The following is a 6000-nucleotide window of genomic DNA, read 5'->3' on the forward strand; positions in this document are numbered from 1 at the left end:
AACTAACTTTTATAGTTTATGTTCTACACACAGTTGTATTTTGAATTACACAGATAAAAGTGTTCTGTATTATACAGGTATAATATAGAGTTCAATAATAACTAACTTTTATAGTTTATGTTCTACACACAGTTGTATTTTGAATTACACAGATAAAAGTGTTCTGTATTATACAGGTATAATATAGAGTTCAATAATAACTAACTTTTATAGTTTATGTTCTACACACAGTTGTATTTTGAATTACACAGATAAAAGTGTTCTGTATTATACAGGTATATACATCACGTAATATAAATGTGAAATTATTCTGTGTTCTAAATACTGCTGTGTTAGAAAGGTGTAAAATACGAGCTGGCTGATGTAAATATGCAGTAACACGCACGCGTTCTTTCATTTTATAATAACTCCAAAGAATAAAACAGTATTATAAGCTCTAATGATTATAGACATTGGATAAAAATACACATATACTTCAATAACTTTAAATAAATTATATGGTATCATGATATTCTTCATGGGTTACGAAAATGTATAAGAATGTTTGATTTTCGGTAAAACTTACAATGTCTTTTATCCTTTAACATTCTCGTTGCTAAATTTCTTTAGAGAAAATTACATAACGAAAAAAAGTAACATTAACATTTTCACAAAAAATTAGGGAATTAAGAGTCCAAAGCCTCTGTATATACAAAAACTCTGTATATCCAAAACCTCTGTATATCCAATGCCTCTATACATCCAAAGCCTCCGTATATCCAAAACCTCAGTATATCCAAAGCCTCTGTATATCCAAAACCTCTGTATATCCAAAACCTCTGTATATCCAAAGCCTCTGTATATCCAAAACCTCTGCATTCCCAAAGCCTCTGTGTATCCACAACCTCTATATATCCAAAGCCACTCTATATCTAAAGCCTCTAAATATCCAAAACCTCTGTATATTCAAAACCTCTGTATATCCAAAACCTCTGAATATCCAAAGCCTCTGTATATCCAAAACCTTTGTATATCCAAAGCCTCTTATATTCAAAGCCTCTGTATATCCAAAGCGTCTGTATATCAAAAACCTCTTTATATCTAAAACCTCTCTATATTCAAAGCATTTGTATATCCAAAACCCCTGTATATCCAAAGCCTCTATATATCCAAAGCCTGTGTATATCCAAAACCTCTGTATATCCAAAAACTCTCTACATACAAAACCTCTATATATCAAAACCTCTGTATATCCAAAACCTCTGCATTCCCAAAGCCTCTGTGTATCCACAACCTCTATATATCCGAAGCCACTCTATATCTAAAGCCTCTAAATATCCAAAACCTCTGTATATTCAAAACCTCTGTATATCCAAAACCTCTGAATATCCAAAGCCTCTGTATATCCAAAGCCTCTTATATTCAAAACCTCTGTATATCCAAAACCCCTGTATATCCAAAACCTCTGTATATCCAAAGCCTCTTTATATCCAAAACTTCTGTATATCCAAAACCTCTGAATATCCAAAGCCTCTGTATATTCAAAGCCTCTGTATATCCAAAGCGTCTGTATATCAAAAACCTCTTTATATCTAAAACCTCTCTATATTCAAAGCCTTTGTATATCCAAAACCCCTGTATATCCAAAGCCTCTATATATCCAAAATGTCTATATATCCAAAGCCTCTGTATATCCAAAACCTCTGTATATCCAAAAACTCTCTACATACAAAACCTCTATATATCAAAAACCTCCGTATATCCAAAGCGTCGGTATATCCAAAACATATTTATATCCAAAACCTCTCTATATTCACAGCCTCTGTATATCTAAAGCCTCTGCAAATCCAAAACCTCTGTATTATCCAGAGCCTCCGTATGTCCAAAACCTCTACATTCCCAAAGCCTCTGTGTATCCACAACCTCTGTATATCCAGAGCCTCTCTGTATCCAAAAACCTCTACATATCCAAAGCTTCTGTATATCCAAAACCTCTGTGTATCCAAAGCTTTTGTATATCCAAAACATCTCTATATCCATAGCCTCTGTATATACAAAACCTCTGTATATCCAAAGCTTCTGTATATCCAGAACCTCTATATATACAAAACCTATGTATATCCAGAACCTCCGTATATCCAAAGCCTTTGTATATCCAAAGCCTCTGTATATTCAAAACATCTTTATATCCAAAACCTCTCTATATTCACAGCCTCTGTATATCCCAAACTTCTGTATATCCAAAGCCTCATTATATACAAAACCTCTGTATATCCAAAGCCTCTGTATGTCCATAACCTCTGTATATCCAAAGCCTCTGTATATCCAAAACCTCTTTATATCCAAAACCTCTGTATATCCAACGACTCTATATATCCAAAACCTCTGTATATCCAAAGCCTCTATATATCCAAAATGTCTGTATATCCAAAGCCTCTGCATATCCAAAAACTCTGTATATGCAAAACCTCTGTATATCAAAAACCTCCGTATATCCAAAGCTTCTATATATCCAAAACATATTCATATCCAAAACCTCTCTATATTCACATTCTCTGTATATCCAAAACCTCTGTATATCTAAAGCCTCTTTATATTCAAAACCTCTGTATAATATTTGTTTGAGAAAACTAGTTTTAAAAGAGTTTCATCTAAATATTGTTATGGATTGATCCTTCTAGTTTTACTTGATTTGGAGATAGAAAAAGCAATACTCTGATTTTTGAGATATTTATTTTGATTCTCAATTTATTACAAAATTATTTAATTTCGTTTAATACTGGTTATATACTATTAATATTAGATTTTTGGAACTCTTCCAACTTGCAGTATCACCTGCGAACTGTGGACAGTAGCTTGAATTTGGATCTATAATGAGCATGTTACTAATATAGATGACAACAAATATAGAACTAAATACCCCTCTTCGATGGACACTTACTTCAGGAGTGAAGTACTTTGAGAATGTGCCATCCATATTTATTCTTATCTTTCTATTATTTATAAAATTGGATAATCAGCGAACAATTCCTCAGGAAGTCCCATTCTGGACACTTGGTATCTAAGTCTTTTCTGCCAGATACTAGCAACTGCTTTCTTTACATCAGTAAAGCAAAAAAAGAGTACGTTCTTTTTGTTAAAACTGTCAGTACAGTTGATTGTTTACAGAAGCCATTTTGAATTTCTGGAAACTTTAATGTTGTTTCAAGATACGCAGGAAGTTTCTTACTTATAATATTCTCTAATAGTTTTCATAAACAACTGTTTGGGTTCATGGGTCTGAAATATTCTGGATTGTTTGCTGATTTTCATTCTACTGGGAACATAAGAACGCTTGTCTGTCCCCATACAGTTGGTGTATATTCTAATTTTAATGATAAGTTAAACAAAGCTATGAAGTGTTTGAACAGTTTCTAAGCAATATGTTTTGCATTATGTCTTCTCCTGGTGTTTTATTGTTGTCTGTACTTCTGGTAAGTTGTATTAATTTTTGTGACGTCATACTCATCTTTCTGTAGTTTTGAACAGCGGAAGAAACTTTTAAAATTACCGCTATATGCAAATTCTCATTTGGTAATGGAGTTCGACTCACAATCTAGGGGTCATGGGTTCGAATACCATCCCACAAACATGCTCGCTCTTTCAGCTGCAGGGGCGTTATAATGTGACGGTGTAAATCCCGTTCTTTGTTAGTAAAACATTAGACCTATAGTTAGCTGTGGGTTGTAGTGACTATTTGCATTCCTTCTAGTCTTTCACTGCTAAATTAGGGACAGTAACACAAATAGTTCTCGTTTATAGTTCGCAAGATTCAAATTAATCTTAATATGTAATGGTTAGAACCTAAAGAAGCCTCACTTACTTATTGAAAATTTACGTAACCGCTTATTTAAACCTTACTTAAACCACTGAAAGTTTACTTAGTCACTTATGTAAACCTTACTTAATCAACTACTGAAGACAGCTACTTATTTAAACCTTACTTGATCAAATATTGAAGACTTACTTAGCTACTTATTTAAACCTTATTTGATCAACTACTGAAGACTTACTTAATCGCCTAACAGAACTTTGGTTAAGCAGCCTCTTAAAAAGTACTAAATGTTGGGAGTTGTATACCGTTCCATTATTTTCCCCCTATATTTATAACAAATAACTATCTTCTAAATTATTTTAATGTTTCCATAATGAAACAAAAATACACATACAATTGAAAATGCGGAGCAAATTCAGTAGCATCGTGATACGAACTATGAACCTCTGTACCTAACTAAATACTAGATTACACCCAACCATGAGGTATAAATCCTATGTGCAAATATTAAGTACGTTTAAATCACAAGGAAAAAAGGTGTTGCAGTACACGAAAGGAGTGGTTGTATTATTATTAAACACGCAGCTTCTGATGTTTAGGGTTTAACACCTATCATATTCATCGTATACTAAGCAATAAATGTTAAACACAGTGATTTAAGACAAATATGTATGAATCTTTTTTATTTTTTCCAAGTTTATAGATCTTCAGTAGTGGAAAGATTGCTAATGAAACCACAGAAACTTCCAAAGGATAACTGGTCTTTGATCGCTTTTTTTCATAAGTACAATAAAGATATACCTCTATCACTCTTTCACAGGATATGTTCAAGAGATTTAAAACGTCATGCGCTTTATGAGTGAATGTTACACTGTGTAATGTGAGCACCTTATTCAAACCAATTCACGAGATTTTGGTTAAGTTACTTCTTAACCTCTTATTCACGTTACTTCTTGAGACCTTAGTTGAGGTGCTGCTTAATCAACTTTGGAGACCTTAGTTGAGACACTGATCAATCAACTTTTGAGATCTTAGATGAGGCACTGCTTAATCAACTTCTTGAGACCTTAGATGAGGCACTGCTTAATAAACTTCTTGAGACCTTAGTTAAGGCACTGCTTAATCAACTTTTGAGACCTTCCTAAAGTAACTTTTTCTACTTCACGCAAGTCACCTTTTGTGGATTAACTGAATATACCTCTTAAGGTTTTAATCAGATCATATCTTTATGCTTTTAACTCATCTTATTAATTCTTACATAAATCAAATAGTAATCAGGTAATTTCTTGAGACTTTAATTAAGTCACGTCTTGGGATTTTGTACTTACTTCACGTCTTCAGATTTTACCGAAGTCACCTTTGAGATCCTTTTCAATCATCTACTGAGACATTACGTCAGTTTTTGAGACTTTACCCAAGTCAAGTCTCGAAACCTTACTTAAAGTCATCCTTTAAATATTTACTCAAATGACATCTTGAGAACTTGTAAGTCACCTGTTGAGACTTTACTTTCAAAGATGACTGGAAGTACACTAGATGGGAAGACTCGATCCCAAGTATAGAGATCGTAGTATTTTCTTTTTTCAACACATTGAAGGGAACGTACAATTTCTTTTATGGGAATTCTTTTCCATGACATTAAGAAAGACCTTCGTATCTATGACGCAACACAATTTTCATGATCATTAAGGTTTTATATATTTGCTTAAATTATAAGAAATAAGCTCAGTTCCAGAAATTAAAATAAATTGATATCGTACTGTTTATATAAAATTACAATGTAATCATTACAATAATGGATAATAACCTACATCATCGTTTGTGTACAACCTTATCGGTCATTTCCAGAAGAACCTGATGTTTTCATAGCAAAGGCCTTTCGAGTTTTGTTTTGCAAATGTAGGTTGCTATGAAAAATTAAATGGTAAACTCAGATGAGCCAATGAACGACACAAGCGAAGAAGCAAAAGCTACGGTTGACCTGCACTAAAGTGGACTATATAACAGGTGTATCAACCCAACATTTTTTCCGCCTTTGCAAAGCATCGTTTTTCTTCCACGTGGATTGACTGGTTTGTCATGGATTCGAACATGTTTCAGGTTTGTCACTAACCTTAACTAACAGATTAGAGCACGTGCATCACCGTTCATGATTCAAGGTTGTCTATGCGCAAAATGCGTGTTAATGAGCACTGAAAATAAAGATT

The sequence above is a fragment of the Tachypleus tridentatus genome, chromosome 1 (assembly GCF_004210375.1).
Source record: "Tachypleus tridentatus isolate NWPU-2018 chromosome 1, ASM421037v1, whole genome shotgun sequence".
In the NCBI taxonomy this organism is placed as follows: Eukaryota; Metazoa; Arthropoda; class Merostomata; order Xiphosura; family Limulidae; genus Tachypleus; species Tachypleus tridentatus.